We start from the raw sequence: 13,604 nt of genomic DNA on the forward strand, positions 1-13,604 counted from the left end.
TCCATAGCTAAAAAGAATTTAAAATGTGTCAACAATTAAACTAAGTAAAAAAAATATAAAAATAAAATACAAAAACTGAAAAACTTACCAAGTTCAAGTTTCATAAGATTATTAAAATCTTCTTCAACATTTATGAGATAAAGCTCATTTTGATGCCAATCTTGAAGAAAGATAACAGCTTGCACCAATTTGGGAGTCAAAGAACTCCTAAATGAATCAAGAATACGGCCCCCGGTGCTAAAGGCACATTCCGATGCCACACTAGAAATTGGAATTGCCAAGACATCATGAGCCATCTCAGAAAGAATTTTATATCTAAGAGAATGAGCTTTCTACCACAACAAGATATCAAAATTGTCGTCATCATCATTCGGCTCTAGTTCTTCACTAAGATACTTTTCCAACTCCGACTTACCATCCAAACCTGTACCATCTTATTTGTTCCTCTTTATTTGGATTATATTTCTCACTTTTATTGATTTTGTGCTAGTGTTAGAGATAGATGAATCTGATGTCTGACCCGATAAATCAGAGAGAGAAGATGAGCGTCGAGATGCATTAGAGAATTTTGCTACCTACTCTTCAAACATAGATTTCATGTAAGTCACCATTTCATCTTTTATTTCACTCCCCTTTTCATCTCCAAACATATCCTTAAGTGCATTGCCAACATACTCAAGTTTGTTATGAGGATCTAAGATAGAGGTAATAAAAAGCACTTTATTCATTTTTTCAGGAGCACCCCAATACTTGACAAACTTTTCTTTCATTTTTTCTTCCATTTTTGCCAAAGAAGGATCATTGTCTTCCATACACTCTCTTAAATGATTGTGAAGCTCAACTATATCTTCAAAGTGACATTAGAAGTGATGTAGAGTGAACCTGAAACCTTCTCAGTTAGATCATAAAATCTTTTAAGAAATATTACCATATTTCTCACTTTTTGCCAATCATCACTTTCAAGTACACCTGCAACACTTCTATCTTCACAAACATGATTAGCAAGATAAGTTGACAATCCACCATCTTCAAGATCAAACTATCAAATGCACTCTCAAAATGTTGTGTGGCATCCAATATCAAGTAGGTCGAATTCCACCGGGTTGACACATCTAAACATAATGACTTCTTACTGTCTATATTTTTTAGTTCACAACATTCCCCAAATTTTCTAATCTTTGCAGGAGATTGTCTAACATATTTCACCATTTTCCTAACACATTTGATAGATGGACCAACTTCTTTTATGCCATCTTGCACAATACGATTCAAAATGTGAGTCATACATCTCACATGAAGATGGTTACCACATTTCATGTTAGATCCCCAATTAGCCATTTGTTTGTGTAACGCTTTCATCATGACATCATTAGAAGAAGCATTATCTACAGTTATAGTGATTATTTTCTCCAATTTCCAATCAAGCAAACACTTACTAATACAACGGGACATTTCGCCACCCTTATGACTAGTACCAACCTAAAAGTTTAAAATTCGTTTATGCAAGAGCCAATCACTATCAATAAAGTATACTGTCAAACACATATAATTTATTCTCTATATAGAAGTTCATGTGTCTATGGTTAGACAAACTCTCGGTGATATTTCTTTTAAATACTTCATAAACTTTTGTCTCTCTTCACCAAAAACTACATAACAATCCCTAGTCACTGTTCTACGGGAGGAAACTCGGAATAAAGGTTGGGTTTTTTTCATAAACTTCTTAAAACCTTCCTTTTCAACAAAATGAAAAGGAAGCTCATCAAGGATTAACATCTCAACTAAAGCCCTCCGAGATACCTCTTTATCAAAAGTCTAAATTGCCCCATCACGTATTTTACTTTCTAATGGAACGTTTAAATTTGATTGTTTGTACTTGGAATTGAAAGTGTTAACCTTATTTGGATTTTTAGGACAAGTTTTCAAATGTTTATTTAGTCCACTTGTTCTATTTTTAGTTGAATCAGCTAAGAGAACTTTACCACAATGCTTGCAGTTTGCTTTATTAATTTCATCTTCTATGAGCTTATCATAATGCGGTCAAGCAGCAGATCTTGATTCTATAGCTTTCCTCTTCACAGTCACTGAATGTTGTTCACCTTCTGGTGTTGAATCAAGAGACTCAGTAAGAGCCAGAGGTGCGCTTCCACTGATATTGGTTGTTTGACTTGTTTCATCTTCCATCTAAACATAGAAGAGATTACAAATGTTATAAGACATAAATTGGAAATGCAAAACAAAATCAAAAAAGAACAGATTTTTCTCACCTCTGATAGAAGAATTTGCGCTAAACCTCTGTAACAATTCCACAAAAAGATTAGAAAACAAGGAACAAACAAAGGGCGAGTAGAGAAATAGAGCTTACACGGATGAATAACCTATTCGTCAACAACAACAGCCCCCTTTGCCGCTACTAAACAGTAAACACACTATCTCACAACAAAAGGTTGCCCAATATTCCCTTTCTTTCCCCTTTGTTGTCCCAGTATTTTCAAAAGTTCTTGCTTCAGCGCTTTAAGTGAGAAGCAGAAGCAAAGTGCACATAGGGCTTTTCTAAAGTGTGCATTTCTGAGAAAGGTGAGAAAAGCGAGAAGCATGTGTTTTAGTGAGATCTTGGTCTTTAAAAAACAAATTATAAAAACATACTTACGAGTTACGACAGTTGTGACCTACGACTTCTTTTTTGCTGTGCTTCATCTTCGACTACTGGACTTCTCTTCAAGGTAAGTTCTCTTCTCTAATTGTTTTCTTCTTCTCTGATCCTCTTTTTTATTTTTTTCCTCCTCTTCTTCTTTTCTCTGTTTCCTCTGCTGCTACAGTGCTACTCGATTGCACTGTTGAGTATTGAGGTTGTGAACTTGTGATCTATGAAGGACTAAAGGGAGAGCGTCGGCCCCCGAGCAGAGAAATAGAGCTGTGAAGTGTGAAGGACTGAAGGTCTCAACTGATGAGTGATGAACTGAAGGTATGATTTCTAAAGCTCCTGTGAACTAATTTTGTGAAGGACTGAAGTGGAGGTCTCAACTAGGGCTGGCTAGCTGGGCATTTCAGATTTGGCCTTTGGGCTGGATATACATATATTGACAATGGGCCTTTTTTTACTCTTTTATGCCATACACACCTTTAGGCCCAAAAGAATACAATGGGCTACAGAATTGGACTATTGGTCATTTACTTATTTAATTTTGGTATTCGAGAAATACCGAATACCGAATGGTAAAATTGTAAATACCAAAATACCAAAATATGAATTTTGGTACCGAATACCGAACTAAAATACCGAATTACCGAAATACCAAAATAGCCAGTTCGGTTCGGTAATTTAGTTTTCGATATTTTATGCCCAGCTCTAGGGTTCATCCTCGAAAAATCTGAGATCCTCAATGAAGCTGACGTCTCTTGAGAACTAGAGCTAGGAGATGGTGAATTATGGTTACCCCTCTGGGCAGCTACTAATTGAGTGAGCATAGCAATAGCTCCTCTGAAGTAGAAGCGATCTAAGTAGTAGGAATTTGGGTTTCCTCCATAGACCGAGTAGGTCGACCCCTAGTTCTCACTCTAGAAAGTGGGGGCATCTCAGACTGAGGAACCTCAGTGCTGGTGGTGTTCCTATGACTGGCCGTATGTTTAGGATGTATTATCTGCAATGTGTAATGCGCAAATTAGAAAGGAACTTTTATAGAGTTAAACTCTATCGCACGAACTCAGAATATGAAGGAAGTGAAACAATTCCTAATGTCCTATAGCCTCTTGATTATAAGTATGGTGCATGACACACCCATAAGCAAGACTCTACTAGACACAGCTTCATAGACCCCTTAGGACTCTTGAACTTTGTGCTCTGATACTAAGATTTTCACACCCCGAGAGGGTACCCTAGGCATGGCCGGCACTTGGAGACCATAGTTGGCCCCAAGAGAATCACTTGGTCTGACCACTCATTCAATCACTCAGCGAAAGACATAGATACACCCAGTGGGCTAGCAACTCAAAAACTCAATAAAAGAATAGTTTAAATAAACAATATTAAAGGTCAACTCAATTCTCACATATCAATACCAAAAGTATGATTTAAAACAGACTCTAGAAATAACCATCTACTCAATTCTGACTCTTTCCATGAAGCCTCTATTATCTATCAAGGAGGTGTCGAGATAAGACCACGACTACCTAAAAAAGAAACTACTCAATAGTAATAACTGAAATAAATGTGATTCCTATGGAAGCAAGGAGGTCCCACCACTAAAAGAGGAAGGAAATAGATCTTCAATGGAACGCCTGTTGATTATCTCTAGTACATGTATCTGCATCATAAAATGATGCAGGTCAAATGGCATTAGTACATGGAATGTACGAATATGTAAAGGAAAGGAACACAATCAACAATACTCAACCTCATGCAACTCAACTCAAGGGACTCACTGTGAATGACTTGGATCAATAAAGCATGAAGTAAGATAATATAATGCCTTAAATGATATGCAATAAGAGATTCAACTCAATATATAAAAGTATAATGTTTTTCTCTTGAGAGTTTCTCTAACCGACAACCATCACTTATGAGCTAGTGATGATACAACGCTTAAGAACTGTCGTTGCCGCATCCATCCAATACCTTGCTAGGGTAAGGGACGCTCATCCTCACTGGATCAAAAATTAATCAAAGTCCATCATTTTGGGACTTAGAGAGGCATAGACTCTATCCTAAGTTGGCTACGTAGTTTATGGAGTTTGAGGTTTCTCTACTCTAACCCAAATCGGTTCTCAATACTACTCCCAAAATACTTTATTATGCTCATATAGTGAATAAAATACTCAATTAACTCATTTAGTCTCTTTTGGACTTTAGCTCAAAACTCAACTCATCTCAACTCATCTATTTTCTTTAAAATAAGTATAATCTCAATTCAGTGAATGCATTTAAAATAAAAATATAACTTAACTTTTCTACTCAATCTCAAAATAGATGTTTTAATGTAATAATGCCCAACTCGTTTATACTCAAAATACTCAGTTCAAAACAATAAACATTTAAAGACTTCTCATACTCAAATCATGCTCAACTCATACTTATTTAAGACGTTCACAAATCATGCTTTAAGACTCAATAAAATCATGAATGACTCAAAAACTCAATCCATATGAAAACTCAAACTCATTTAAAATCAATGCTCATTCTCAAATCATCAAGTTCTTTCAGTAAAATGTGCTTTCAAAATCATTCACATCTCGTCAAAACTCTTTCTCGATTTCAATCTATCATGTGCGATCCTCATACTCATTTAGGCTCTATAAAAATAAAAAATAAAATACAAATAAAAAATAAATAAAGATATATATATATATATATATATATATATATAATATTCAAATCACTCTCTTCATCAATGCATAAAAGTCATCATCTTTACTCAAAAATATGTATGTAAAATTCATAATTATCAAATCAATTAGGGTTCACGGGAAAGTAGCCATGAACAACAATTTCAATCAATTGAGAGATAGAAAACAACAATAATCTCAATACATAATTATACAAAACTTAATAGAAGAAGAATTAACTCATTCGGAATTCAAGAAACTAGGTTAGACTCAACTCATTCTCAACAATCGATAGAATTAGATGTAGGGCACGTGGACGAACTCAATCCAAATGTTGTGATTAGACTTACATACCTGGGATGAATGTTTGGACAATCAACGTTGAAGAGTTTGACTTGATTCTCTGAACCTTAGCCTTCTCTTTTCTCCTTATTTCTGCTTGCTTTCGACTTGAAATTTGTGTTTCTATGACATTAACATTTTAATATAGTTTCCGCTTTCGATTCTTTTTAATTTTTTTTAAAAAAATATTGATTTGGCTTTACCTTATCTACTCACCAAAATTATTTATTTTCTCCTAAAAATTTGGCCAAACACCTCACTTTTTATAAATAAACAATGTTGCCTTCTCAAAACTTGACAAAACAGGTTATACTAGTTTCAAAAGAAGTCAAAAATGCTATTAAAGATGAGCTCTATGAAGAAAGCAAGTACGCAACCACACAATCTTTCGTCTAAACCATCCTCAAGTTCTTTCTAATTTTAACAAGCATTGTAATCTTAGTGATTTACTATATACTCAAAAGAAGAGAAAAGAGAAAAAAAGTATTATTTGGTGAAGTTTTGTATTAAGACTAGTTACGGTAGCCTGTGCACATGTCCAATAACATTAACTTTTTAAAAGTGAACTAGAAAACAAGCTATAAGTTATTTTTCAAAATGGAAACATACATTAAATTTTGAATTTTCACAATCATACACAGATTTTTAAATAAAAATTAAATTTATTTATGAAAAAATGTAAATCATAATTTTATAATCAAACATAAAACTTAAATGAAACATCTAGTTTTGCTACATGGACCAAATAAAATGAAATGAAGGGAGCATAATTTTAAAAACTATTGAAAAGAAAAATATAAGTATTAGAAAATGTAAAATGAAATGAAGGACCCAAGTTGCAAGAATTGTGGAGTGATCAATGATGTACCTAAAAGTCCTTAAACTACAATTGATCTAAAAAAAAAAAATTAGAGCAAAAGGAAAGTAATAAAGGGATAAAATAGGGGCAGTTGATATCCTTAAATAATAGAGTTTGGAGCCTAAAAAAACCATTGTCTAACCTTTTTCATTCTAATACACTTGTTAAATAAGATGTACAAAAATCAATGAAGCAGTAAAATATATTAAATGACTAGCTTACCCTCCGAATGAAGCAAGCATATTGACGGAGAGGAGCTTGCTTATTGCCATTTCTTAGATAGTAATATTGTGTCATTGTTTGTTTCTTTGGTGAGTGAATAAAAATAAAAAATGTTGTTGGTGAGCACGTAAAAAATTAAGTTTATGTGTTATTGGTGATTGTATCAAAACCAATCCTTGTTTGTTGTTGGTGAGCAAGTGAAACTAACCTTGTAAACATTGGTGATGAACATTAAAAAACGCATAGGTTGTACTTAACCCAAATTACAAAGAGCTTAAAGCAATTTAGGAAAATATACCACATTGGTTCTGATTAGTATAAAAAATTCTACTGTCATTTATTTTATTGATCTCACATTATATTCAATATCCTTAACATTTATTATGATTTATAACTATTTAAATCAAACAACTAACAATTATGTGTAGACTATCTCATTATCACTTGACTAAATTCAGAGAATAGTCGAGTAGATTTTAACAGGCTTACAATCGTCCCTCTTGTACTTTTTAGACCAATTATTTTCTCAATACTTTCTCCCGTGGTCTTATAACTTCGTTTTATCTTTTCTTTTCATTCTTACAAATTTATTTTTTCCGATATAGATGCATTTTGCACCAGATGTTAAGAAATTGATTCAAATTGCATTTTTTTACTCTGACATTAAGAATTGATAACTATCCATCTATACCTAATATCGTGATCATAAAAAATATATTATGATTTGACAAAGGACAACTCATTACCAAATACAAATGTTTCACTCATTTCAATTATACAATATAAGCAAATGAAAACAGGAGTCAATGTTGACGCTCCTCTTTAACAAAAGTTTCATCACTACTAATTTTGGATGAAATCTGGGCCTGACTTTCGAGCTAATTCCTTAGATGGCTATTTAAATTATGAAAATTGCTTAATAAAATTAAATTTTATTGTTTTAGAATAATAAAATCATTCAACTATTATTTTTTCACTCAAAAAAACTAAAATATCACAAAAACCTCATTCTTTTCTAGTTGACATGTAATCTGCTACATTAAACTTTATTTTTAATGATAAACTCATTTACAGTAAAACCTCACTAAATTAATACTAGATAAATTAAAAATCTCTCTAAGATAATATTTTTCTCCGATCCCGACTTGGGCCAATGGAAAAAATCATCCATTTCGATAAGATAATATATTTTCAGAAGACCCCTTTATAAATATATGATCTCATTAATATTATAAATTAATAATTCTATAAAATTACAAATATATCTAAGACAATTTAGTGAAATATGATTCTATTATATTTTGTTAAAATTTAAATCTAGCTCAAGCTCATCTCTAAATTTTCTTATTGCATCCAAAAGTTTCAATGTTGTCTTTTTGAACTGTATTATAAAATTGTGAAGAGTTTAAGATGTGATAAGTGTTTCCTTACGCATAACTGGTTCTAAAGGTATTGTATCATCTTCAACTTCATCATCAACAATATTTTTTCCGATGGTATCCACAATTTCTTCTAAGCTTTGGACCTCTGAATATGTATCATATTCCCTCGGATAATCCAACAGGTTATTGGCATCCATTTTATTGCGGTAACCGAGATCATTAATCATGACTTCAAGTTCATGAATGACGTTTTCACAAGTGGGTTCATTAAAAAAGTGATATTTTCCTTATGAATTCCAATTTCGTCTTCATACCTTAAGATTAAATCAACCTTCTTTAAATCTCAAAATACTCTTTAAATTTATTCGATTAAATAATATCTCTAAAAAATAATAATAATTCATAATCTTACTTATATTGATTTAATGAGGTTTTACCGTATTCCATATACATCCTTCCTACCCATATACTTTGGGGAAAATAAGGTCATATACCCATTGAAAATGACCTGATTAAAAAGAACCTATAGAAAAAGATTTAATTTAATTTAATCATTTTTGTTAATCGGATCAATAAATAATAATCTAATGTTATGATATAAATATGGTGGATGTCCATTCACCCTTTTCCCCTAATCCAATTAATCTTTTTTTTTCCCTAACTCAATTAATCACCTTTTATCCTACCCAATTATTCATTCTTTAACTTTGTAAATTTGGCTATAAATAGTCATGCTAAAGAATGAAAAATATAGACATTGATATCTTCTCAATTCTCTCTTTCTCTTATTATTTTACTAAGTTAGTTTATTTGTTAGTTTATTTTATAACACGTTATCAGCACGACGCTCTAATTTTTTCAGAAAATTAACTTCTATATCAGGTATATATATTGAAGAAATTTAATTTTTAGTTTTCTTTGTTATTTTTAAAATTAATTTTCATCATGTCAAACTTGTCAAAATTAGAATTTGTAGCACTTGATATTTCTGGCAAAAATTATTTGTCATTGGTACTTGATGCTGAAATCCACCTTACCGCTAAGGGTCTTGGTGATGCTATAATCGAAGGAAATACAGCATCAAGTCAGGATAAAGGAAAAGCTATGATTTTCCTTCGTCATCATCTAGATGAAAGCCTAAAGGTTGAATACTTGACAGTGAAAGATCCACTTGAAATGTGGAAAGATTTAAAAGGGAGGCATGACCACCTCAGGGCAACGGTATTGCCAAGGGCTCGTTATGAGTGGATGCACTTACAGTTTCAAAATTTTAAAATTGTAATTGAACATAATTCTATTGTATTTAGAATAACTTCCCAATTAAAATTATATGGAGAAACTATAAATGATGAGGACATGTTGGAAAAGACACTAACTACTTTTCATGCCTCTAATATGATATTACAGCAGCAATACCGTGAAAAGAGTTTTCAAAAATACTCTGAATTGATCTCATGCCTTCTGGTGGCTGAGCAACATAATGTCCTTTTAATGAAAGTTCATGAAGCCCGTCCCACTAGAACTGTTCCGTTACCGAAAGCAAATGTGGTAGAAGCACATGGCCAGTCTGAAAGAAGACAAAATAAAAATCAAGGCCACTATAATATGCGTGGGCGTGGAAATGGCAGAAGACGATATAATAATCGTCGTGGTGGTGGTCAACATAAAAGGGAGAACAATATGAGTTCTCAAAGTGGGCCTTCAATAAGTAACTGACATCGTTGTGGCATGAAAGACCACTGAAAAAATGAATGTCGGACGCCTGAGCATTTTGTAAGGCTTAATCAAACTTTCTTCAAAAGAAAGGCAAATAGCGGTGGTGCCTCTTCTTCTAATGCTCGGATAGAGTCACACTTGGCGTTTGAAAATAATATTGAGGCAGGACCTTCGCATAATAATAATATTGAAGCGAATCTGACTTTGAATGATGACGATTTTAATGACTTCAATGATATTACTCATTTGGAGGTTGAAGACTTTTTTAAGGATTATAATTGATGTTTAATTTCATTGTATGATTTTCAATATGTTGTCATTTTTATGTACCTTGAATTATCGTATTTTTATGTTTATCTATTTTTTTAAAAAAAAATGAGGGACTTATGTTTTTCTAGCAAAACTCACTCCTTTTTGTGTCCATTATTACTTTTTAAATGTATACTTTCTGTTATTTCATTCTCATATGTTTTTATAGCACATTTCCTACATTTTTTAATTCTCTTACAACCTTCTACATCAATTGCGCACCATATTATTATATATTTCTATTTATGCTGAAATACTCATATACCACCGTATTTGTATCTATTTTTATATAATCATTACATTTATCACTACTACATTAATTCGTGATTCATTCTTTATTACGTTACTACATGTTAATACATCATACCTTTTAACTTAACTTATGTGCATATTGCTTTTATTACTTATTTCTTATAATGTATTTTTATTTTATGAAGATAAATAAATTCTTCAGTCTTCAATTGGATCCAAGATGAGTAATGGAGATACATGTCTTTTGAATAGTGCCACAACTCATACGATATTAAAAGAAAAGAAATATTTTTGTCATTTAATTATGAAAAAGGTCTATGTCAATACAATATCGGTAGTACAAAATTGATTGAAGACTCTGGAAAAGCGGCCTTATTACTACCTGGAGGAACGATATTAGTAATTGATAATGCATTATATTGTAGTAAGTCTCAAAGAAACTTGTTAAGTTTCAAGGTTATTCGCCAAAATGGCTATCATATTGAGACTACGAATGAAGGAAAGGTTGAATACCTTTATATTACAACAATAAATATGGAGAAGAAAATTGTGTACGAAAAATTACCTGCACTTTCTTCTGGATTGTACCGTACAAATATTGATACTATTGAATCACATGCCATAGTAAACAAAAAGTTTACTGATTCTAATGATTTTATCATTTGGCATGACCGATTGGGCCATCTCGGTTATAATATGATGCACAAAATTATTGAGAATTCACATGAACACACTTTGAAGAATAAAAAAATTCTTCAATCTAAGGAATTCTCTTGTGTTGCTTGTTCCCAAGAAAAACTAATTATTAAACCATCAGCAACTAAGATTGGGATTGAATCCCCTGCGTTTCTAGAACGTATGCAGGGTGATATATGTGGGTCAATTCACCCTTCATGTGAACCATTTAAATATTATATGGTCTTGATAGATGCATCTACAAGATGGTCAGATGTGTGCTTGTTATCAACTCGTAACATGGCTTTTGCGAGATTGTTAGCTCAAATTATAAGGTTAAGAGCACAATTTTCAGATTATGCAATAAAGACAATTCGTCTTGATAATGCTGGTGAATTTATATCTCAATCCTTTAATGATTATTGTATGTCGGTTGGAATAAAAGTGGAGCATCCGGTCGCTCATGCTCATACTCAAAATGGTCTAGCTGAATCATTGATTATACGCCTCCAATTGATAGCTAGACCATTTCTAATGAGGACAAAACTTCCTAGTTCAGTATAGGGGCATGTTATTTTGCATGCAGCAGCACTTGTGCGCATAAGGCCAATAAATTTTCATGAATTTTTTCCATTACAGTTGGTGTTTGAAAAGGAGCCAAATATATCCCATCTTAGAATATTTGAGTGTGTGGTATATGTCCTAATTGCTCCACCGCACCATACAAAGATGGGTCCCCAAAGAAGATTGGGAATATATGTTGGGTATGAATCTCCTTCTATTATAAAATATTTGGAACCTATGACTGGAAATTTATTTATGACAAGATTCGCTGATTGTCATTTTGATGAATTAGTATACCCAATATTAGGGGGGAGCATAAGCAGTTGAAAAATGAGATAGATTGGAATTCATTGTCACTATCTCATTTAGATCCTCGAAAAATCAATGTGAGAAAGAAGTTCAAAAGATGATTTATTTGCAGAATATTGCAAATCAACTGTCGGATGCATTTACTAACCTTCCACGGGTTACTAAATCGCATATTTCAACTGCTAATGCTCAAGTTCAAGTTGATGTCCTGGTAGGACAACTTGTTCAGGCAAATGAGTCTAGGCCACGCTTAAAACGTGAAAGACTAATTGGTTTCAAAAATAAAAATCCTCGGAAAAGGAAAGGAAGAAATGATTTAGATGATCATAATTTGGAGGCAAGTGCTCAAGAAGAGCCCAGAGACACAATAAATGGTGATACCACCGAGGAGGTCCAAGTACCTGAAAATAATGAGAATGAAAAAATCTCAATAAGTTATGTCTCGACAGGAAAACGCTGGAATTGAAATGATATTGTGGTCAATAATATTTTTGCTTATAATGTTGCCTTTGAAATAATGCAACAAGATAAGGATCTTGAACCAAAATCTGTCGATGAATGTAGACAGAGAAATGATTGGCCAAAATGGAAGAATGCAATTCAAGAAGAGTTAACTTCACTTGAAAAACGTGAAGTTTTCGGATCAATAATCCAAACACCTGAAGGTATCAAGCCAGTAGGGTACAAATGGGTTTTTGTGCGTAAACGAAATGAAAAGGGTGAAATCGTAAGATATAAAGCACGACTTATAGCCCAAGATTTTTCGCAGAGGCCTGGCATTGACTATATAGAAACATTTTCCTGTGGTGGATGCAATTACCTTCAGATATCTAATGAATTTGGCAGTTCATGAAAAGCTTGAAATGCACCTAATGGACGTGGTCACTGCCTATTTATATGGCTCATTAGACCATGACATTTTTATGAAAATTTTCGAAGGGTTCAAAGTTCCTGAAGCATACAAGGATTCTCGAGAAACTTGCTTAATAAAGTTTCAGAAATACTTATACGGGTTAAAACAATCAGGGCGCATGTGGTACAACCGTCTTAGCGAATATTTTCTAAAAGAAGAATATAAAAATGATCCAATTTGCCCTTGTGTCTTTATGACAAGGCCTGGATCTGAATTTTTCATAATAGCAGTATATGTTGATGATTTGAATATTATTGAAACTCCGAAAGAACTTTCAAAGGCAGTGAAATGTCTGAAAATGGAGTTCGAAATGAAAGACCTCGAAAAGATAAAATTTTATCTTGGTCTACAAATTGAACATTTTGCAAATGGGATATTTGTCCATCAGTCAACATATACTGAAAATATTTTTAAAAAGTTTTATATAGATAAAGCACATCCATTGAGTACCCCAGTGGTTGTGAGATCTCTTGATATTAATAAAGATCCATTCCGACCTCATGAAAATGATGAAGAGCTTGTTGGTGTTGAAATACCATATCTTAGTGCAATTGGTACATTAATGTATCTTGCCAACAATTCTAGACCAGATATAGCTTTCTCACTAAACCTGTTAGCAAGATTTAGTTCTTCCTCAACGCGAAAATACTGAAATGGAATTAAGCATATATTCAGATACTTCAGAGGGACCACAGATATGAGACTGTTTTACTCAAATGAATCCACGTCACCATTGATT

Source organism: Solanum dulcamara, chromosome 4 (genome assembly GCF_947179165.1).
Source record: "Solanum dulcamara chromosome 4, daSolDulc1.2, whole genome shotgun sequence".
NCBI lineage: Eukaryota > Viridiplantae > Streptophyta > Magnoliopsida > Solanales > Solanaceae > Solanum > Solanum dulcamara.